At 40.9% G+C, this 23,946-nt stretch overlaps 1 protein-coding gene across 1 annotated transcript in view; it reads right to left on the bottom strand.

The window, feature by feature from the left end:
• Positions 1-11,132, bottom strand: part of frmd6 (FERM domain containing 6) — a 34,687-nt gene extending 23,555 nt beyond the window's left edge. Inside the window, exon 1 of the mRNA XM_050061894.1 lies at positions 10,951-11,132. The gene's annotated coding sequence lies outside the window, so the exon portion shown is untranslated. The remainder of the gene's footprint in view (positions 1-10,950) is intronic.
• Between the last annotated feature and the right edge of the window lie 12,814 nt (positions 11,133-23,946).

Below are 23,946 nucleotides of genomic sequence, written 5' to 3'. Positions count from 1 at the left end.
TTATAAACTGTGATAAATTTATTAAAATAACTTTGCATCAAATTTTGCTCTGGCCTCTTCTCCAAGTTTGTATTAAACTTAATACCTGATTATCTGAATCACATGAGCTGGTACACAAAAAGGCAATTTATTATCTTGGCTGGTAAAAAAAATGCTTGGCTTTTTTATTTTTTATTTTATCCGAGCAAGAAGTTAAGTTCAGACACTGATATGTGAGATCAATATATGAGATATTAAAGTATGACAAAAACTATACTGTGAGTTTGGCCATATTGAAAAACTGTGTAAGTGATGATGGAGAGCAGGATGAAGGTTTAACCAGCTGTGACTCACCAAACTAACAGAAGTGTGTGTCTTACTTCTTATCAGATGATGACTGCAACAGAATTTTGTTGTTTAAAAGAGTATTATGAAGAAGAAGTTGTTCTCTTTAAGTTTAGGAATTTCAGTATGGATGGAGAACTTGTCAGACGTTACTTTAAATTGTTAATGTGGATTATTTTATTGGCAAAATGCATCTTCCTGGTGGAGACAGATGAGTGTGGATGTTGCCTTAGAATATGATAGAAATGTCTTTGCTGGAGAACTCAGCTGATGTCACTGTATCTGCTACTACCATTGTCTCTAGTCTGACTCACTGGATGTAGACTGCAGCTATAAGCCTGCCATTGGGAGCTGATTTGGGCCAGCATTCTCCCTGTCAACAACAACCTCCAAGCCAACAACTTAGCACTGAAAAAGACGAGTTCTAATGAAGATTTGGATCGTGCAAAAATGCATGCCTGCTTTGTTCTCATGGCGAATTGTTGTAAAGATCTACAGTGGATAAAACAACCTGTGAGTGCACATCAGAAAAGCTCAGACTCTGTCTTGCAGGATTCCCTATGCTGAACTGTTTTCTTACACAATCAGAGTTTATTTGTCACATCTTTTAACTCTGGCAGCAGCATGCACCATTGACAGTGACTTCACCGATGTACCAATCTATTCTACTTCACACAAGTTCCTGTAATATCATCATAATAAAGTTCTTCTAGCGCCACATACTGGCGGCAAATCGTCTGGGGTTTTACGGGGTCCAGTGAGCTCCTCCAGACCCAGAGTATAATCAGGCTTCACCTTTAGGGCACCAATTATTATCTTTTTGTCAATACAAGTTGAATCACACAGTGAAACACAACTGTTAATATGTTTTCTTGTGGGGGCCATTTTAATGACAGTGCACATGCAAATATTCCACCAAAACAACACGATTCCCCAACATGAAATAGAAGGAACACTGACACTGCATCCTAATGACTGTGACTGATTTTAAGAAATGAAAACAAACCAGAGCATTTTTTACCCTATGGCAGAAATATAATCAGTGATTCCAGACCTTCCTTAGTGCAGACACAGCACTGTGGAGACAGGTCTGACTATGCAAGACTACCCACACATCTACAGCCCATACTGGTCGGCTTAAAGAAGCATTTTAAGAACCATATGTCCTGGCTGTTTATTGCTGGAGTCTGAAAATCTGAGTACAAGGTGGAAACATTCACACATCCATTTCAATCTCCCTGCAGAAAAGTTAATGGGCCTTGAAGTGGGCTCTGCTGAAGTCATATCATCTTGCATTTTCAGCCAGAAATATGATCTCTGACTTCCACAGACACATCCTACTTACCACTCGTTTATTACATTGTTGAATGCTTACGGTGACAGCTGATGCCAGTGTTGCAGAGACAGGGGTAACTCAGACATAACTGAGTGCAGTCATTATTGATGGGTTTAAATGTCCATTGTGTCATGTCTGGTCTAAACATGAGACATCACCACAGAGAGAGTGTCCACTGTGAAATTGAAGGGTGGATTCTCTTACATACTGTGTGAGGGACGAGAGTGCTGGATAATGAAATTACTGCTGCTTTCCATCCCCCCCTTTTGCTGCCGTGCAAAGTGTGATGCAACACAAGTCCATCTAAAGCAGCGCACGCACAAAGAGCAGCCAACTGAGCTTCCTCTTGCCTTTCAAACAGTGATTCTGTCAACGTGGCAAACCTCAGAGTCACCAAATCCCACATTGGGATACAGAGAAAGGGCCTCTGTCACAACTACACCTCTCTCTTTCTCATTCTTTCCCTCCCCACTGACATCATAGGGGTGGAGAGTCTCTATGTCCAACTGTTGGATGGCGGAGTCAAAGAAAAACTTTCTCTGCTTGGAGACGGAGGAACCAGCTGTCACACCGCTGATTTAAGAATAGCTTCAGGTACAGCATGTCAAAGCTAAGGGAGAAAAAGAAGAGAGCGCAGAGAGGATATATACAGCAGAGAGGGAAAGAGCAGGAGGGAGGGAGATGGAGAGAGGCAGCGCTCGAAGCTTAGGCATGAAAAAAGAAAAAACTGCTGCAGTCAGGAGAATTCCTCACTAACATCTGCTTCTCATTCCAACAATGGCCGCCTTTGATTCCTGATGCACACAACGAGCAGCAACAACACCGTTTCCATGTGCCCGCAAACTGCGTCCTATGACAGCATCCTGAAACCTGCACTGTAATCCCTGATCTGGACCTCAGCACTGTTTACATGTCTTGTTGAGTTTTTGTTTGGCTTCAGCTGCTTTCAAAACTACACTGGCCATTCAGATAATCTTAACAGAAAAAAAAAGAAACTATTTTGATAATCGATTCACTTTTTTAAGCCATTTTCAAGCTAAAATTTAAAACATTATTTAGTTCAAGCTGCTCTATAGCAAGTATTTGCTGCTTTTCTTCATCATTTTGGTTTAGGTCAGATAAAACATGGCGCTTAAAGACATCACCTTGGACTTGGTGGACTTGGAAATGGTGATGGGCACTTTTCACTATTTTCCGGATATTTTATAGACCTGAGAAAATATTTGGCTGATTAACTATTATGGCGACAAAGGCTGGCCCCTTATGTTGCCTGTGTCTGGGCCAAAAAGTTGCACTTGAACACACCACAAACACCACAGCTAACTGGCAACTAGCACGTATGCTCTGCACTTGTGGGAGAAGAAGTAACTCTCCATACCAGCAGGTGGAGATAGTCTGTATTCATCATTTGCAAAGGCAAACCGGAAGACCAACAGGACAGATTCAAGATGCTAGTTAGCCAGTTCGCACATAAACAACACAACCCGATGCTGAAAATACAAATGATATTTACTGTGCGCCAGTGAACAATAACACATACAAGCACGAACTGTATCTGCTATAGAGACCAGTGGCTAAGAAGTAATCTTACATAATAAAACAAGTACGTTTTGATCTCACGCCCTCTTGACTTTAGCTGTTTGTTTGCTTTCCTCACTTCTGTTTCTCTTCTCGAGCACTAGGATGAACTTCCAATCAGAGTGAATCCACTCATTGATTGACTCCGGCTGACCCCTACACCTTTTTCAAGATGCTGAATCGGCTGAAAAACAGTTGAAAAGGGCCAACTAGTGCCAACGGTGCAGGACATACCACACAAACTAGGGTGACAGATGCTCACCGATGGCACGACACTGACCGACAACCAACTGTCTGCTAGGTGTATCAGGATCCTCAGAGAAAATAGTAGCTGCAAAGCTTAAACACAGATAGGTACTTTTACTTATTTGCTTTTAACTGTTTCTGAATCAGCCTGCTCTTGTGTTTCCTCTAAAGCAATACGTCATTTGCTGTCTCTGCGTAGGAGTTTGTTGTCTGTGTGTTAATGTTTATTTGTCCTCTCCTGTCTTTCGTTCTATTTGCTGAAACAATGAGTTAATTAATCACTTAGTTTATCAAAGAAAAAAATCAAACTGTTAATGCAGTAAAACTGCCAAATATTTGCTGGTTCCAGATTCTCAAGTGTGAGGATTTTTGCTTTTTGTTGTAAACACAGTAAACTCTTTGGATTTTGGGTTATTGGTCGAAGAAAACATCTGAATGTGTCACTTTGGGAAACTGTGCCGCTCATTATTTTGCCATTTACAGACAGTTTAAAGACAAACTGGTGAACTGATTAATGAAAAAATAATCAGATTAAGTAATAATGAAAATAGTTAGTGAGATACCCTGAAGTAAAAACTAAGCAAACGGTACCTATCCTTTAAAGAACACTACAATTGAGTTACTGCAAAAACTGTTTGGCTCCGTAGGGACGCCTAATGCCACATAATAGCAACTGAAAATCCCCCAAACCTCTAAACAGCACCTGTAAGCATTTAAAAACTTCCATCTGACACAAGTACAGAACACCACAAAATAAAACCAAGTTATGTACTCACAGAAAGAAACACTCATGTAGGAGCTAAATACAGCCTTTTCAGTGGGCTGGGTGTACGCAGCAAAAACACAAAGCAAATCCTAATTTCATGCAACCAATCATCTGGGAGGAAGCATGTTTGATGGGCTGCAGATGCTGACACAAACTGCCCTGCTGAAATATTTAAAGGGCTCCCATTCAAAGGGCACGACTTTTATAAATAGTGCAAACGGCTGGATCCGAATGGGATTTTTTTTTCCAGCCTGGGTCGGCTGCCAAGAGATCTGTTTATTCAGCTGATGAGAAATGTTGCTGAGCTGACGAGTGTCTCTAAATCACATCGGTCACAAGATGGCATTAGGCTTCTCTGTCAGCCTTCCCTCCTCTTCTCTGTGTAACCTACTGATACACTAAAAGGAGGAGCTGAGTGTTAAAAAATAAACAGGAAAGAGTACGCAAGTGGAGTGATATGCTTGACCACCCAAACCACTCGATTCTGGATCGTCTAAACATCTATTTTGGATTCTGGCTGGCTGGCCATGATGTCGGGAAGTGGCTGTCGTTAGGTACCGGAAACTCACACATACTTGGCAAATAAAGACATTCTTACTCTGATGATGTTGTCTTGCATTTGACTTTCTCTGATGACAGCTTAAACAAATAACTGTGACACTTGCTGATATTAATAGTGACTAAAGGCATGTTTAGCTGCACCCCCATAAATACCTGGATGCTGTGTGTGTTTTTTTAGCCTTTAAGCCTAATCTGAGAGACAGAGGAAAAACACACTGCACTATTTAAGACCTTGATTCCCATGATCCCTTGCCCATAAGATCATCTCGCAGATATTTGTATGTCTATTTCCACTGAGCTGGCAGGGAGGATAAACAATCCATTTCTGGCTCAGAGTCAAACTTAAAGTCTGAGAACCTAAACCAGATTTTAATGACTAATCTCAATTTGATGAAATGTAGGATCTGGATTACAGTAATTATCCACAACACAGACACACAGCAAACATAATATTCTTTCACACTAAGTATAATCTATATGTTTGCTCATATAAATACAACATCTGCCTGCATGTCTTCCTTCATCAAATGTCACGCTCATTAACCACTGAAGGTCAGGCCTGCACACAGCACGGCACTGTAATGCTATTATATAATTCAAGAAGAATAGTCAAGGAATTGGATGGTGGGTGACCTCAGGCTAAACCACAACTCCCATACTAAATGTGGCTGCAATATTTACCATACATTGTCTGAACTGGCTGGAGAGACTTTCTCACTGGGAAGGAATTTTAAAAGACTTTTCACATCATTTGGATTTTGTCTTTCAATCATCTTTTGTCCAAGATTTACTCTGGATTAAGGAGCTGGAGCGCCTGCCTGCTTGATGAATCATTTTTGGTGGAGATATAATTATGAAAGTGACAGTGTAAGTCTTACTCAATGACAGCCTTCGACATGCCAACATGCCAGATTCCCAACTGCCCTAGCTGAGCCGTTTGTTTAAGACTTGTGGCACCAGCTATCAGTGCAGAGAGATGTGATGTAGAAAGACATGTCACTGCTCAATCTTGGCACAGGCTTTATGGACAGATAAAGGTTAAAATAAGGGGTGGGAATCTTTGTGAATGTCACGATTTGGATTCATCATGCTGGCACGATTCTATTCACAATCAGTTCTGGATTCAAAAATCAATTCATGCCTCAAAAAGTAGAAAAGGGAAAGCACTTTAAGACTCTTACTCCAGTGTAACACCATTCACTCATGTCTGATGAGTTGCAATATGAAATGTAACGGGCAATTAAACAAACATGTCTTGATGAGATCACTGCCTGCAGTGTGCAGCTTTAAAGCAAATGTTAGCAGCAGTTTTTTGGAAGCAAGTCAAGTGTATCAGTATATAACAGTACCACACTAGCTCAATGCTACACACAACACTGTACAGACAGTTCTTCTGAACTAAAACACAGCCTGGACCGAGTTATTTTCTATGTCTGATCACAGTCGTCGGGCATACGTTTTTCAAAGTGGTGATGTGTGCCGTGGCTGAAGTTCAGCACTCCATGGATCACAGCATATATAGTGTTTGCAAAATACTTCACAGATTCAAAAATTTTAGGTTATTACAGTGTTTCCCTTGTATTTGTTCCAGCAACAGTGCACAACTGCATGAGTTTTATTTTATATTTAGCACATCTGCTGACACAATAAGGGCTGCAGACACATATTTGTACACAGTAATAGATGTCAAATTACATTTAAAAAATGTTAACCGGGGGCGTCGGTGGCTTAGTGGTAGAGCAGGCGCCCCATGTACAAGGCTGTTGCTGCAGCGGCCCGGGTTCGACTCCAGCCTGTGGCCCTCTGCTGCATGTCACTCCCTCTCTCTCTCCCCCTTTCACACTAGTCTGTCCTATCAATTAAAGGCCAAAAAGCCCCAAAAATATCTTTAAAAAAATGTTAACCGTACACCACATGGGGGCAGATATAAAAATTGACATCTAGCTTTTCAATCAATATTGTAATTCTGAAATTGCTTATAAAAAAATATTCATAACTGTCAACAAGTACAACACAGACACAAGTTACTTACACAAAAAATGTATCCAAACAGTTCGATAGGTTTTTGTGTAATGATATCAAAATCAAAAACTGTAACAACTGGCCATGGTCTCCCCAAATCAATCATGGGTTTCTAGTCTCAGAGACAAAATGATTTAAATCCTGGAGAAATGCAGATGAGAAAGAGCTGCTATACAGCTGCTATACGTGAGGGATGCATGATGGGAAAACAGTGTATTAATCCAAATTTTTCCCAAACGCTTGCCTTGTTTGAAGATGAACCAATAAGTGACTCTTGTGTGTATGCACAGTTCTGCTTTTTTTTTTACGGTCAACATAATGACATTGACAAAAATCTAGTTTTTAAATCTGTGAATCATAAAGAATCCAGATCTTTATGTGAATCAACTTTCTCCTCAACCTTTTTAAAATGATCACATGCATTAACATGTAGGCTAAAGAATGATCAGATGAGATGTGTTACAAAGAGTAACACAGAGCTCGAACAGCAAAAGTTAAAAACTCGGTGAACTCAGTGAAGAACAACTTAAGCTCAGTTACCTTTACGGAAAAATTATTTCAACATTCATAACATCTGGCTTTCATGTGGAGAGCGCGTGCGCACGCACACACACACACACACACACACACACACACACACACACACACACACACACACACACACATCTCAAACCGCCAGCACTGCCAGACATGTTAGAACAGAGTCAGCAGTCGCTCCCTTCCCTCCCCGCCCAGCATTCAGGCTTGGACCGAGCATGAGTAACCCAACAAAACTAGCAATCGCAGTGCAACGCACCGCGGAAACGTCAACCCGACCATTACGTATGCTCGAAATAGAGCACGTAGCCTTAAAGGAGAGGGTTAAACAATGAGCTGCAATTATAGCAAAACCCAACCAAACCCTGTTGTTTTGTTTCTTCCGTTTTGACAGAAAGAAAAGGGCTGTTGCAGGTGATCTGATCCGTTTCCTGTGTGCAGCTTTTGTATCTGGATTATCTGCTATTGTTTACACTGTCACACCTGTGGAGAGTCTGACACATGGTATGAAAAGTTAACTGCAGCATTTCATGATATAGAAAAAATACCTGCACATATATGAAACTTTGCAGAGTGTGTAACAACATACAGCTGCATGAATTCCCCTCTGCCAGTCACTTGGGAGTGTGCCAGCATTTCCTGTAGCCACAGCCTCATAGTAACCTCAATGGAAAGACAAAGTAAAGATAATATAAGTCCTTATTTGGCCTGATTGTTTACCCTACACCAAAACTCAAACAAGACTTACAACTGCAATTACAGCTGTGATACTGAGGTATAAATCTGCTGCTAGGAGCAATTCATAAGCTCAGGTATCTACTGTTACTGACCCAGGACTGAACCTGGGTCTCAGTAACATGTCTACCTGCGACCAATCTGGGCAAAATCAAGAAAATATCTGACAGGAAACACTGAGAGCTGAGGTAAGAAGCGTGTGAGATAAGCTGATAATATCCTCGGGGGGGATGCTAGCAGGTTAAATCTCTCTGGTGCACTTCCTTCAGAGGACTCAAGCTTCACTAAGAAGGCAAAGTAATCAAAGGAAAAAACACAATCCAAGGAAAGGGGGGAAAAGGAGACAAATGCAGGAAGAACTGACCCTTTTTCTTTCTTCTTCTTCTTTGGTGAACTTGAGACAAGGATAGGAGTCATGCAGCATCCCTGCAGTTGCAGAGGAGGCATGCAACACTGGTGTAAGCAATTTCCAGGACTCAAATGGAAATAATGCCACTTTTAGAAACACGAGGTAATCTTCAAAGACACATGGCCACTTCTCTGAAAATCCTCACCTCTTTAAAAGCTGACTTTCCTGAGATAACAAAGTTTGCACCCAAAAGCAGCTGCATGGACTACATAATGTAGAGTGATATGAGTGCAGAGCCCAGGGCACCTGTATAACTTACACCTACAAGGACATTTGACTGCATACACACCCACATAAAGATAACACATGCAATCAGACGGTAGGAGATAGAGTTTCTCCTTCTTTATGGCAATAATAGTAATATCATCCACCCCCATTCCTCACTTACATTGTCCTGATACTCAAAATATGATTCCCCATATACCTTATCTTCTAGCAACAAGGCCGAAGGCAGATCGAGTGATAAAATCTGGAGAGAGCCTTTTATAAACAGCTACCGAAACGGTATGAAAATATCCTCGTAGCGTGTCCTGGGCTTTCCTGGAAGAATTTGCATAGCAAGGAGACGATTATGTAAAAAGTGTATAACAGGTTATCTCCAGTTACCTATGTATAGCACCATAGATGCTTTCTTCTCCAGCTCAGGTACTGTGTCTAACAGTTTTTTTGTATTCACTGTGTACTCTGAGCATCAGTGAAAGCCAGCCTCGAGGCTAGGGATTCAGTTGAGCTTTTGATGCTGAGTTTAATACCCAGGAAATCACTCGTAAATTCAGAAAAACAACACATCCAGCATGCACTGAGGTGTGTATGTAACAGGTAATATCATATGTGGTTTCATGAGTACAAGTACAGTAAAATGTAGCTTAAAAGCTCTAGAATAAGACTGTAAAACAACTGTTATTCATATAAAGAAATAAGTGGGAGGGAGGGGATGCCTTGTGCAATTACAGGCTAACCCATCGCACATTCCAACGTAGATTCAACTGAATGAGTCACCAACCATCATTGTTCACGCATTTCCTTTTTGTTTCCTACTCAGGCAGCGCTCTTCCTGCCCAGACTACACCTGCACCATCTCTCTCTCCAATGCTGAGCCAAGGCTGTTTCGATCTCAAAAACACGAGTTGTTTTTCTTCCGCTCCCCCCCACATCTGGAGCAGAGACCTAGGTAGGTAGCATGTCACACACTGTATGCTGGGGAATGGGCCACACAAGGTAGCTGATTAACCTACCATGTGTACCGGATGAGCTTCAACTGTTAGTAATTCATACAGGGGATCCCCTGACTGAATGTGCTGGCCGACACGTTTGATTTCAGTTGTGACAAACATCCATGTAGTGTGCAACATTTATTATAACACAATGACAACAAGCTCTTTGTGACTTGGCAAAGGACATGTGAGGTGCAAGGTAGTTAAAACAAGCAACCATGGGACACAGGTTAAGATGGAAAAGCATCTCCTCTGCTGTAGTGCTATAGAGCAAGACAATAGGTCCAAGAAATGCTCAACACCTAACCTCTGACATCTCTGGAAATAATTTGTCTTTAGAATAAAATTATGGTCATCCAGCCCTTAAGTTAAAACTTTGCAGTAAAGTGTGAGGACACCCATTCACTTTTCTGCCCTGATTGCTCTCTGGTCTAATATTAAACAGAGGGGAAATTGTTGACATTCCTGAGTACTAAGACAACATCTTTGCAGTTTGTTTTTAAGGGAGAGGAAAGAGAGGGGAATTTGCAGCTCCAAAACAGGATTGATTAGCATGGCTTACACATCATTTTGTGCCATTCAAGACATCTACACATGCTTTGCAGTGCTGGTGGAGGGATGTGTGGGGCACTGAGGGCATGGTAATGACACCACAATAACAAGGAGAGGAATTTTGGCTAGGTTTCCCAAGGAATTTTGGACTGTAACGTTAGCATACAATAAATAAAGACACAAAGTTAGCATGATGTAGTCACTTTTCCTTGAGGGCACTATGGGCAAAAGTTAGCATGAGAAGAGCATAAAACAAAAGTGGGCAAACATTCAAAGTTATAAATCTCCATTAATCAGTAATCCGTTGAACATGTTTTGTCATATCAAGTTAAAACAAAATTCCTCAACTAAGCTAACAGAAAAAACTCCAGTCGGTTACTCATATTTCATGGCAGCATTCCCTGTGAAATATCCTGGCAGCATCACCGTTGGTGAGGCAACTTAACTGTTCCCACTTTACTTTGAAGCGTCTTTAAACACTTCAAAATACTTGCAAAAACTAACACTACATAAAACTATGTGAATAGACGTCATTTAAATGGGTTAGAGTAGCTCAAATATCGTAACGTTAAAGTTACTCCTAGCTAGCTAAACTCGTAACCGTTAAGATTCCCAGTGTGGAGGATTTAAAAACGGGATAAAAGCATCTCGCCAGTGAAGCAAAACTCACCTTGTTAATGAGAAAACAAGTTATTCCTTTTAAAAAGTGTTAATCCGAGCGAGCTTATTTGGCGTTGTTGAAAAACAGAAGGAAAGGAAATCCACAGTTTGGAAATACTTTAGGAAGTTTGGGAGAAGCGTCGTCGCTGTTGCCGCCTTCAACTGAAGCCACATTCTGTTCCTCGCTGGAGCCGTAACAAGTAGATAGGAATACATGTGCGGTGCATGGAAGCGGGAAAGGGGGGGACTCGGGACGACGGTGACAAATTTACACCAACGACGCTTACACACACACTTAAAGACAAACTATCTAATTTAATAAAATTATAATATACTCAGTAATATACTTCACCGCATTAAAGAGCGTGTTTATGCCCTTTAATCTCGAGGATCTCCGCGCACCCCCCCTAACAGAATCCACATTTGGTATCGCCCACGGCTGCCTCTCATTCCATTCCTCCCGACTGTGCTGGACTGGAGCTCTGCCGCATTAATTTTGGAAGACGGCGGGGAGAAATAGTAACGGCGTCGCCCGTCCGTATGTATTAAAAGCGCACTCAGAAAAAGTTTTGCGATGCAGGGGCAGTGTATTTTTACATGCGGATCACCAACACTCTGCAGCCTGGTTTCTTTTAAATGCCCTTTTCTGACCAGGACCATAATGAAACATGTATAATAAATCATTTTACAAGGATAGACGAAGGATACCAAGACCCCATTTATAAAACACCCCAATTATATGATATCATAGGACATAAAATTATCATAATGCATTCTACCATAAAATGACTTTGAACTTAATGGGAAGTCAAATTTTAACTGCCTATATAAATATTAGAGCAGGGTAAGTGAGTTTTGCTGAGTGAGGCAGTGACTTAAAGTTAAATTGACTTTAAATCAAAAGTCACTTAAATGACATAATATTAAATAGTATCAATTAATATGCACAGAATCTTTAATGTAACTGGTTGTCTTATGTCAGAATCAGGTTTATTGGCAAGAGCTTTTCACACAAGAAATGTTCCTCCATATCTTGGTGCATGTCAAAGTAAAACAAAAATAAAAATAAAACAAAATAAAACAAAATAACTCAAAATAAAATAAATAAAAATTAAATCAAATTTATAAAAATAAAAAGGCAAAGGTTCATAAAAGGCAAAAAAACAGAAAAAAATAATTTAAAAAATATGAAAAAATTGTAAAATAAATCTGTTTTTAAAATGTAAAGAGCTGTACAGCATTTAAAACAAACTACATATGCAAAAATCACTTTTGTACATTATTAGCTACCACATCAACGCCAACCTTACATAAGTAGGTACAGTAAGTAAGAAAAATGTTCAGCTCAGAGTGGACACCAGCTGTGCCACAATAATAAATGTACACATGCTTCATTTCCATGCTTATAAAGATAAATTCCTTTTATACAGGACCCTCACACTCCTCCTAAAACCCTGTCCTCCCCCTACATTACTAGCTACAACATCAATGCCATTGACAAGGACTAAGGTTTTGTTGGACACATGTAAACGGGGGTTTTGGGGTTCTCCACCAGAAAATTTTGAGCATCAAACAGTTAGTTTTCTGCATTCTGGTAAATTTTATGCATCAATTTATGGCTGAAATGTCTTATATTTTTGAAAAATAAAGCTCTCTGCTACTGTCATGTCATGCCACTGGACAAATACACGTGTTATAAATATTAAGAGGGACTTGTCCCCTGTGTCCCCCCAGAAATCTACACCTGGCAATTGAATCACTGAAGAAGAAATAAAGGAAACCTCTTTTGCAGACTGTAATGTTTTGTGCTGTATTTCCTCTTATTAAAACCCGAGCCAGCGAGTTCGAAGGGAAACTAGGAATGAGGGAAGCGGTGATATAAAGCGCCGCCAACCTTACATGAGTAGGAAAAATGTTTGGCTCTGAGTGGACACCAGCTGTGCCACGATAACAAATGTACACATGCCTCATTTTCATGCTTATAAAGATAAATTCCTTGTATATTGGACCCTCACACTTCCCCCAAAGCCCCGTCCTCCCCCTTCAACATGTCAGCCACTGGCTTAAAAGTGGGGAGCGCCCCTCTTAGTTGACATGGTGACCTGTAATTAGTGCTCGGGGGCCCAGACTCGGCTCAAAACTGCTTGTCAGAGAGAGAAATGGAGGGGCAAACATGAAAAGGGGCGCGGAAGTGTGCCTGGTCAAGCTAGGCTAAACCCCCTCTGGCCCCGAGTGCACACGGCTTTGAAGTGACATCAGAAAGGGACCTGTGGACAACAAAGGTGGCCAGAGACCATTATCTTAAATAAACTGCAGACCACAAATCCCCAATCCCTGGATCAGACGCCAAACGGATTGAGTTACTGTTATGTTTGAAGCTGCAGAAAGAGTCAAAATGTAAATCTTAATGTCATTTGGTGGAGGTGGCATAAAGTATCTGTGACACCCATTAACACTAACAGTACTTCTTTGTTTGTGCAACATATTCAAAACAGTTTCATTCATAATTTTGGTTACCCGAGCAGATTGCTGTCTCGGCCCACTGGTTCCTTGTAGGATGCTCATATAAAGACTCTTTGTCCTCTAAAACACAAAAACCCCTTTTCTAAACACAATCCAAAAACCACTGTAACAAATGCCACTCTACATATGACACATCTGACATGCTGCACAGCTTATATCCCTCCTCTTCCTCCCTCTAAAACCGCAGAGTGCTTCCAGTCTTTGTCTGCATCACCCCGTCTTGATTTGATTAGCTGTGTCTCTGGCCGGTAGTGGAGGTGCAGCGGGGAGCAGGTCGGGCTTCTGGTTGTGGCAGTATCTGACTAATTGAAATAACTCCCTCTGTGTTTCTGTCTCCCCAGGGGAAGATGAGTAGCCCTCCTCCCCTCGCCAGACTTCAGTCAGCAGGGAGAGTCCTTGCCATCAGCCCTTCCCTTGGTTTAATGTGACACATGCAGCTACTCCAGCTCCCAAAGCAAAGCAAAAACACAGCACTTTCTCTGTTCTGTTGTACTGTAACACTGAATGATAACACAGAAGAGGTTAAAGCCATTTATTGTAACAATTACAAAAGCTGTAAACAACCAAAAAAAAAATAAATTCTGTGGTCAGGCTGTTCTCATGCACTGTTCATAGGTATACAAAAAGCATATATATATATATATATATATATATATATATAACCCACGTAATCATGAGCCAGTATTCATATTTAACCCTTGTAATTGGGAAGGCTGTGATTACGTGACCCATATGCTGACTGGAGTAAAAACAGATGTAGTATAAATAGTTAAAGTCCACGTAAGGATGTGGGTTGAGGTGGTGGGTCACACAAATGTGACTTTCCCCCTAGGAGACTGCTGATCATGTTTCGTGTTAAAAAAAGTGGTTTTATTTTATGGTATGTCGTCACCACGTGTCTTTTCTTAAACCTAACCTACATAACTTTACTTTCCTACACCGAACCTCTTTACTTAAGTGTTAAATAGGTAACATTAGGTTAAGTACTTAACCTGATGATGCCCAACCATGTTTCTTTTATTAAACCGAACCTATATAACTTTATCTTTCTAGACCTAAGCTATGTAAACTATGTAACTTAACGTTAATATGTAACTTTACTTTAAGCAGGAAATGTCAGGCTAAGTACACAACATGACGACGCCCAACCAAGTTTCTTTTCTTGAGCAACCTATGTATTTTTACTTTCCTAAATCTAACCTATGTAACTTTACGTTAAGTACGTAACTTTACTTTCCTACACCAAACCTACGTAACTTAAGTATTAAGTAGGTAACACTGGGTTAAGTACGTAACATGGCAACACTCAACCAAGTTTCTTTTTTTGAATCGAACCTCCCTAAACCTAACTTGCGTAACTGTACTTTAAGTAGGTAACATAAGGCTAGGTGCGTAACATGACAACCGAACCAACGTAACTTTATTTTTCTAAACCTACATTATGTAAATTATGTAACTTAACACTTAGTATGTAACTTTACGTTAAGTGTGGAATTTTAGCTTAAGTACGTATCGTGATGACACCCAACCAATTTTTTTTTCTTAAACTGAACCTATGTATTTTTACTTCTGTAAACCTAACCTACTTAACATTACGTTAAGTATGTAACTTTTCTTTAAATAGGAAACGTTAAGTTAATTACGTAACATGACAATGCCCAACCATGTTTCTGTCCTTAAACCAAATCTATGTTTCTTTTGTTTTATTTAAACCCAAACTATGTAAACTATGCAACCTAACGTTAGGCACATAAGTACGTGACAAGACGACATCCAACCAAGTTTTTTTTTTCTTAAACTGAACTTATGTATTTTTACTTCCCTAAACCTAACTTATGTGACTTTATGTTAAGTATGTAACTTTACTTTAAGTAGGTAACTTCGGGTCAGTTATGTAACGTGATGATGCCCAACCATGTTTCTTTGCTTAAACCAAACCTACGTAACTTAACCTTCCTAAGCCTAACCCACGTAAATGGACTGCACTTGTATAGCACTTCACTCTCTACTCTTCCAATCACTCAAAGCGCTTTCAGAAGATTTTAGAACCTGACTGCTCTCATTCAGCCACAGGAGTGAGGTTGTTGCAACCTTTCTTCTGCCATCTGTTAAGTCCAAACTTAATTGCAGTGTGGTCACGATTGTTGCATTTGGAAGGTGTTGTATTGTTGTTCGAGGTAATGCATTCCTCAGATTTACTGGAAACCTTTATTTTTTCTGCACACTAAATAATCAGGCATATTTGAACTAATCTTGATGGCCCTTCTATTTGCCTTCAAAAGAATGCTTGTAAATTGCTGCAGTTTAAATCTGACAACAAGCATGTGTTTTCGAGACTTCTTGGAGCTCGGACATAAAAGTCCAAGAAGCCGTGCGTTCAGTCAGAGTGCAGCAGATGTTGTCTAATGTGGTTATCGGTGCTCTGTTATGTAAAAAGCAGCAGTGTAACTTTGGGTCAAGAGAGGAGTTTCCCGGTTTTGAGTGCCAGATCAAACAGCACTGTCTGTATTATATTGCTTGTCATATTTATTTTTTGTACTTTCTTTGAATGAGCTTGAACGTACGTAGATCCATTCTCAGACAATAAGGCAGATGGCCGGTCAGTTGCATGAGATCCTTGATTCAATATTCTCTTCCCTCAGGGAAATATGAGAGAACTAGAGGAGGGGTATCAGCTTGGAGGATAAATTACAAAGTGTTATGGTGAAAGGAAGCTCGCAAGGTGCACTCCAGAGTACAGTAATTCTATTGGAGAGCAATATTGAAATGGATCACACGAAAGTTTTGAGAATGAACGTCCTCGTCTTGCAATATTGTAAGGAAAGTGCAGCCGTAATTCTGAAGCTCTGGTGTGCTATAAAGTTAGTTGAAGAACAGTAGAAGATCCCCGCAGGCAGGCAGATAGATGAGGGCATTGATCTAAGTTATTGTGCCAAAGCCCTCTTCAGATGCTGTCTGAGAACCCATTAATTTCTCCGTGGCACCAGTAATGGCACAGTAAGCAGAAATAATGGAGCAGAGATTAGACAGCTTGTTATATTGTCTAATTATTATGCACACAAAACTGTTGTGGTGCAGCTTCTGAAAGCAAATGTCAGGAAGAATTTTTCCCATTTCCCTCCAGATTTGAACGTTGTTTGTTCTCTTTGTTGATAAAATGTGATTCAACAGTACTTGTGCTTTTTTTTTTTCATTGTTTAGCAGAAAACAATCGCTGCTGTATTTGCTGACACAAAAGCACCAAGCACTCGCCGCTGGAACGTTCAAGTCATCCTCACATCTGCAGAGTCACCAGCTCGTTGCTCAACGCACAGCAAGAGTGAGAAAGTGACAGAGGAAAATATAAACAAAGGAAGAAAGTGAGGGAGTAATGGAGGGGGGGTGGAGGAGTGCAAGTCACCAGATGGTACAGTGAAAAGAATACACAATGGTAACACTACACTGGCTTCATTCACTGTGCTTATGTAAGCCTATACCGCAAGAGTATACACAGCTCGGGTGCAGAGTGTAGCATCACGCTGGCATCACTGGCCGGAGACATCATGAGAGAAACATCCCTTTAATGCTCTTTAAAAGACACTTCTTTTATTTATAAATACACAGATATAGTATATTGGCGTACTTTCAGTCCTGGAAGTGAAAAGGTTTACAAGATATTTGTATTAATCCAATAATTTTAGCTTAAAAAAAAGTTCTAAGTTATTGAAATTTGGGTCTTATGTTGCTTTTGCCATCTTTTCTAATATTTTCTTTATTCTTTATTTGTCATATGGATCCCCATTATCTTCCACAAAGTGATCTCTAGTTGTCAAGGCAAACAACCGCCCACCTATAAAGTGGTTCTGTTTTAGGTTCCTGTTTGTTAAAGGAGGTTTTCCCCGCTGTCATAGCCAAGTACTTGCTTGTGGGGGATTGGTGGATCTCTGGAAGTGTAGGATAAGGTGCTAGACCTGCTGAAAAGATAAGATAGATGGTAGGTAGATTTTATTAATACCCTTGGGGACATTCAATTTACATGCATTAAATGGAGAGATGTCAGAGCGAGGGGGGTGCCTTGGACTGGCGCCCGAGCAGTTGAAGGTTCAGTGCCTGTCTCAAGGGCACCTCAGTGGTGCCCAGGAGGCGAGCTGGCACCTCTCCAGCCACCAGTGCACACTCTGTATTTGGTCCGGACAGGGACTTGAGCTGGCGACCCTCTGGTTCCTAAGCCAAGTCCCTATGGGCTGAGCTACTGCCGCCCCAGTGTCCTGAGTTGACTTTTGTAATGATTCAGAGCTATAAATAAAACTGACTTGACCTGACTTGTCTTCCTGCGGTGCACACACACAAACACACACACACAAAAACACCAATATCAGACGAGTAAGAGGAACACAGTAACACAGTAAGACGAGAAAATGTCATATAAGACAAATATAAAGATCTGAAAATAAATGAAATGACTCAGCCTGTAAAACAATAAATTGCAGTATCCTTTAATAGAGACAAAAGCAAAACTATCAGAAACACAAGAATCTCTTGGTCATAATAATACTGAATTTGTCAAAGCAGTTGCTACAGTAACATCTGTTTACGCAACGCTAAGATGAAGAATCTTGAGAAGTCGGTTAACAAGCCAGCAGTTTATCCATCTGAGCTTATTTTTTTGGAGGTAAAACAGACAGTGACCAGTAACAATTCTTTGCATGGTAAATCTACAGTAAGCATGATAAATTGAATGAGGAGGTCAGTTTATAAGATATACTTTAATCCCTGAGAGGAAATTCATTTTTTTCACTCTGTTGTCATACACACACACAGGCCAGTAACACACACACATGCACAAACAGGACCTATACATGCATTACATGGAGAGATGTCATAGTGAGGGAGCTGCTGGTTCCCAAGCATCCCTGTGTTCTGAGCTACTGTCGCCCCATGATGGATGTTTGCAACAGAAACTGGGAAACACATTTACTCTTCACCTTAACTGTCCCCTCCAGTAAAGTCTGGACACCCTGGATGTTTATTTAAAACCTATGAAATAGTGATGCAGCCAAAATGCCAGATCTTAGCAGAAACGATGGCTGAACATAAAAATAAATAAATAAAAAATCAGATCCAAGTTGTAATAAAGCAGAGTTATCCTCAGTGATAAAGACTGCTGGCTAGAAAAGATGGTTGTAAAGTGTGCATGCTGCAATATTTATATTTTTAAAAAATGTCTTCTAATAGTTCATGAGGATGTAAATGTATTCAAAGCATTTCTTAGACCTCAAGGATACACACTACTGTTTCTGAGAAATGCAGCGCAAGACCAGCACAGTAATTAGTCCTTGTCAGTAAGGACGACGCCAGAATTGATTATAGTTTCTCCTAAATGAGGAGCAGTTATACTGGTAGTGATCGTCTTCTAAATGGACCTGACTGTATGAGGAATGCAGTGTCTGCTGAGCCCACAGCCGAGCTGACAGAGAGCCAGGAGGCTGTGTGAATGCACGGGGACGAGGCCAGGTATGACAGCTGGTGCTTGGATCTGGCCCGTATTGACTCACAGCTCGTGGCGCGACCCCGTGTTGCTACATTCGCCACGTGGATGCCATCTCAAAACAAGACAACATGCCTCTGCACCCAAAACACACAGGAGACACACTGTATACTGTAACCTGGCTCATATTTCTGCAGGGCACGTTGAACATAGTGAGATCAAAAACTGCACTTGAAAATAACACTGACTCATTAAAAACAGGGACCAGTAGGGCATCTTTTGAAGCAACAGCGAGCTAAAGTAAAGTCTGGTTTCCTCCTCAAGCTGGCACGTGTCTGTCTTTTCTACTAGCGAGCTGCTGCTAACAAAATAATGGTTGTCTATGCTGATGTGATAAGATTGTATCACCCAGTACAGTGGGAGATGCCCTTTGAGCTCAGAATGTGTACAGAAAACCTCACAACAGGGCCAGTCTCTATATGGCCAATACCAGTAGTGATATGCATTTGCTTATTTTAGGGAAACAGGTGACACTAATGTCAATCAAAAAGCCATCTTATGTCCTTGACTATTTTATTTACAGCTAATGTACTAATAAATCTGGTGTGATGTTTCATGGTGAAAAGGCAGGTATGAAACAGTTTACCTTTTGAGACATGCCCATCTAAAGATAACTTGCAGGAACATTGCTCAGCTTGTTTGCATGTTAGTACTACCAGCTGTTGAGCAGTTATAATGGCAGCAGAAATGTGTTTCATGTCGTCCCTGTGCTTGTGAGTTTATGTGCATGCGCCATAAAATAAAATCTTCTAACATCTTCTAAGATGTCGAAATCTGGCGCATGGGCAGTGATGTCCGACATCAGACACCAACAAAAAAAGTCGTCCTTTAATGTCGGCATGATATGCAGCTGGTTGCCGTCATAGTTTTACGGTGGCCAGTGGCGGCAGGGGGATATGCGGCAGGACAAGAACGAAATTTAAGGCGGCAAAAGTTCAGGGGTGGTGGATGGGTCCAACAAACACTGACTTTCACCTGGGAGAGCCATGTACACGTCCTGTAAGATTCTAAAGCCAAACCCTGTTCACTGTCCTAAACCCAACCATGTGCTTTTGTTGCCTAAAGCCAACCAGACGGAGGAAAAAAATCATATCAAATCGTTGTGATGTACCGAAGTAGTGCATTTATTTTGAAAGAGACCCACAACGCCAATGACCAACGCACTCAGAGTACTTTGTGCATCGTACGTATCTGGACGTGAAAAGTCCATGACCAAATGTTGATATGTGACAACTATTTTCTTTGTACCAAACTACAACCACCAACCATATCACCGAGCAGCAGGAAGCGTGCATCTACTCATGGATGAGAGGCTTGTGCTCATGACAGCGTGAGATGTAAACACTGATGGCGTCCTCCTCGGCTGAGCTACAGTATAACGTCAGCTTGCTCAGTGGTGCTAGCTGAGCTAGCAGTAGATGCACTCTTCCTTCTGCTTAGTGATACAGTTCGCAGGTGTAGTTCGGTAGAAAGAAAATAGTTCCTACATGAAACTGCTCACAACAAGGTCTGTGGATTATCTTAAGTAACCAGGTCATGATTTCTATAAAGAGACTTTGCTATTGAGTTTTTGGAGTGTATTTTCTGGCACTTTTTTGGCACCACAAGCTGAGTGCCATCTAGTTCCATTATGCTGGAGTGAAGGCAGACATCTTTACGGCTGATACTTCCAACACTCTGCAACTCACACCAACACAACCTAAGGGTGCATTCAGAAATACTCAGTCAAAGTGCCAAAGTGCACTCCAGCACAAACTGAACCATTTTTTGTACCTTTAAACTCTTTAAACTACATTTACCAACCTTTTGTACCATTTGCCTTTATTTTGTACCATAGTTCATCTTGTCAGGTGTCATAGTCTTAAATCTCACTTTGAAACACTCAAACATTGACTGGAACTTTCCTAACTACTGCCCATCACTTTCATAATAGATCACTGATGGGTATATGTGCTAAATTATTAATTTCAAGTATTGACTGCAATTCTGAGAATTGCGTGATGGGGAATTTATTTGTGCTTTGCCCATGTGTGGCCTCTCTGACCATTAAGAGCTCAGGACAGGAGAGAATTGGACGACGGTGATAAACGGCTAATGGACCTTTTTATAACAATCGTAAACTATTATTGATTTTCACTGTCTGTCAGTGTTGGTTGCTGTGATTGGCCACAGCCAGAGATCAAGGACTCTGATGCTGGTCAGCCACAGCTGGTCTTTGTGCCTTTGAGCAAGGTTAGCGAGAAGGAACGGATGGACGGTTGGCTGTCCTCCGGCCAAATTCAAGCTGAGGTCGACAGAGGCTTTGTCCTTTACAGTCACAACTAGATTTCCTCTTGTGCTTGGGTTGACAATAAATTATTTTCCCCGTACTATGAGTCGCTGCAGCGTGTAGTTATTGTAAACATGTATTGAACAGAGGAATAAAAATAGCAAACAGCTGAACTATGAGATCTCAACACCTGGGGCTGGTGTGCAGGTTGTGACTTGTGCTATTAATAACTACCATATATTAATATTATGTGTTGTCTGGCAGTCAAGGTTAAAGTGTGTCAGTGAAAAGCTCCTGAGCAAGCAGTTGCCTTGTGACTGATGTTGTGCGCTCAAACACAGGACACCTTGAAAACCATTTTCCCCCCTCAAGTCCATCAGCTTCCCAAGTTACGGGCGATTAGCTGCACTCTGAAAGACTGGAGTTTATTGTTACTTCCTAAACTGAGCAGCACATCCGAAGTCCATTAACATGAATTAAGATGTTTACCCTTTGGTGAAATCCACAGCTCTCAGTCAGCGGGTTATTGTCTGTCCCACCACAGGTCACTGCTTGTCCCTGACTCATAAATCACCTTGTCCAACATCTCCCATCAGGTTTTACGGCGGATTGTCACAGCGGGAATTAGAATATCTGTTGTTGGTGTGTATCAGGGATTAGTGTTGATTGTAATCACTGATCCTTCCTAGCCATAGAGGTCACAGAGCCGGAGGCCGGGGAAAGCCAACAAAACAACAAACCCCCCTCTTCTTCAGCTCTTCCCCACCCCCGCTGCATAGAATGTGTGTGTATGTTTGTTCGTCATTGTTAACTCTCAGTATCTGCACCACCAATGTTGTACTAACTCATGTGTCATCCCAAAGAATAAATGTCAAGGCATGCAGGTTGATGTTCCGAAAAACACTCTCTGCATGATGAACATGGACAAGTCAGTATCTGCGGGATACTGAAGTGAGACCCCCCCCCTCTTTCTGTTACGACAGCAATAAAAACATTCTCTGAATATGTGAGTGGGGGGTTGAGAGCAAAGTAAAAGTGGAGATCCTGACAGAAAGACTTCACTGAGATATACACCTTAACAGCTCCAGTATTTTGGGTTACACATTCAAAACATTTCCATAAATTTGACATTGCTCACTGCAGTTTTATTACAGGGCTCAGTGGGCATATGTTTGAGTGAAGAAGACCAAAATCTACTGGTGACTAAATTTAAAGGCCCAGACACAACAAACCGACATCGAGAACTAGAGGCAATGAGAGTCCATTGCTGCGTTGCCTCTTGTTGCTGTGTCTTGGCCAAAAAGTTGCACATGAACACACCAAACTGACGGCCAATAAGCGTGTATACCAGCTGATGGTAGATGTCTGTAATTGTTACTTGAAACGGGTAACTGGGAGACCATCTTGACACTAGATAGCCAGTTAACATATTAACAACACAATCCAATATTGAAAGAACAAACTATATTTACTGTGCACCAGTGAAGAACAACGCAAACCATCACAAAATGTTTCTGCTAAATGGCTTACTGGCAGAAGAAAAACAATCTTACCTTATAACAATTTTGTTTTGACCTCACTCTCTTTCCACTTAAGGTCTTTGTTTACTTTCCTCACTTCTGTTTCTCTTCTCGTGTGCTGAGCTGAACTGCCAGTCAGAGTGATTTCTTTCCAACAGCCAAACATCAGCTTGGTGTGTCAGGGCCTCAAGAGGGGGGGATCCTGACAGAAAGATTTCACTAAGATATACGAGCTTGGTCTCCATCCAATGTTGTTGAAATCTGGCGCTTGGGCAGTGACTTCATGTAGAGAGTGTTTTTCGGAAAATTAACCTGCATGCGTCAGAAACCAACGCCAGCAGCAGGACAAGCATTTGTTTGAGTGAAGAAGACCAAAACTTATTAACTGATGACTTGTTAATTTTAAGGCCCCAAGTCTAGTGAATTGTGGTAATAACTCAACACAACAGATTTAGGCTGTCTTAAGCACACAAATGTAAATTCAGTCTTTAAAGTAGCATTATTAAATCTGTGTTGGTCACTTGGGGGTAACAGAACAAAATATTTCACCTTCTTAAGTTCATATGGCATACTTGTTGGCAAACAGTTGCCTGTTTACACCAGGGATGTATTACTAAGTGATCACGGAAAACGAATGAATGAATGAATCAGAATATAACCGGTTCCATGTTGGTAGAAAAGGGGTATGAGGGAAATATCTGGCTCTTAAGTGACTAAAATGCTTCACTTTGTTCACTAGCTAGTTGCTAACAGTGCGTGTTGGTCAAATAGCATTATTAGATTCTTGTTTTTGGCTGGAAACAGCTGCCTGCTGCTTCTGGAAACAACACTGATGAGTGCAGTGAGACTGAATGAAAGTTGTAGCAGCAAGAGGATGAAAGACGCTAAAACACTCCGAAGAGCGATGGGGAACCGCAGAGTCAGGTGATAGTTTTCTGTGGCTACATATATAACTACCATAGGTGTAGTAGTTAGTAGTGTAGTAGTGTTAAATGTGTGTAATCTGGATATTATCACTCATATTTCAGGTTATGAAAACAGCCATTTTATTGAGTATAATCCTGAAGCTATCACTGATGTTTTGCCTTTAGTGGTTAAATTTAACTGGTTATCTTTTCATTCAACAATTTCTAAGGTAATCATAAAAAGACAGAGTTAAGGAGACGG

This window comes from Epinephelus moara, chromosome 14 (assembly GCF_006386435.1).
Source record: "Epinephelus moara isolate mb chromosome 14, YSFRI_EMoa_1.0, whole genome shotgun sequence".
Taxonomy (NCBI): domain Eukaryota; kingdom Metazoa; phylum Chordata; class Actinopteri; order Perciformes; family Serranidae; genus Epinephelus; species Epinephelus moara.
This window is presented reverse-complemented; position numbering and strand designations above follow the sequence as displayed.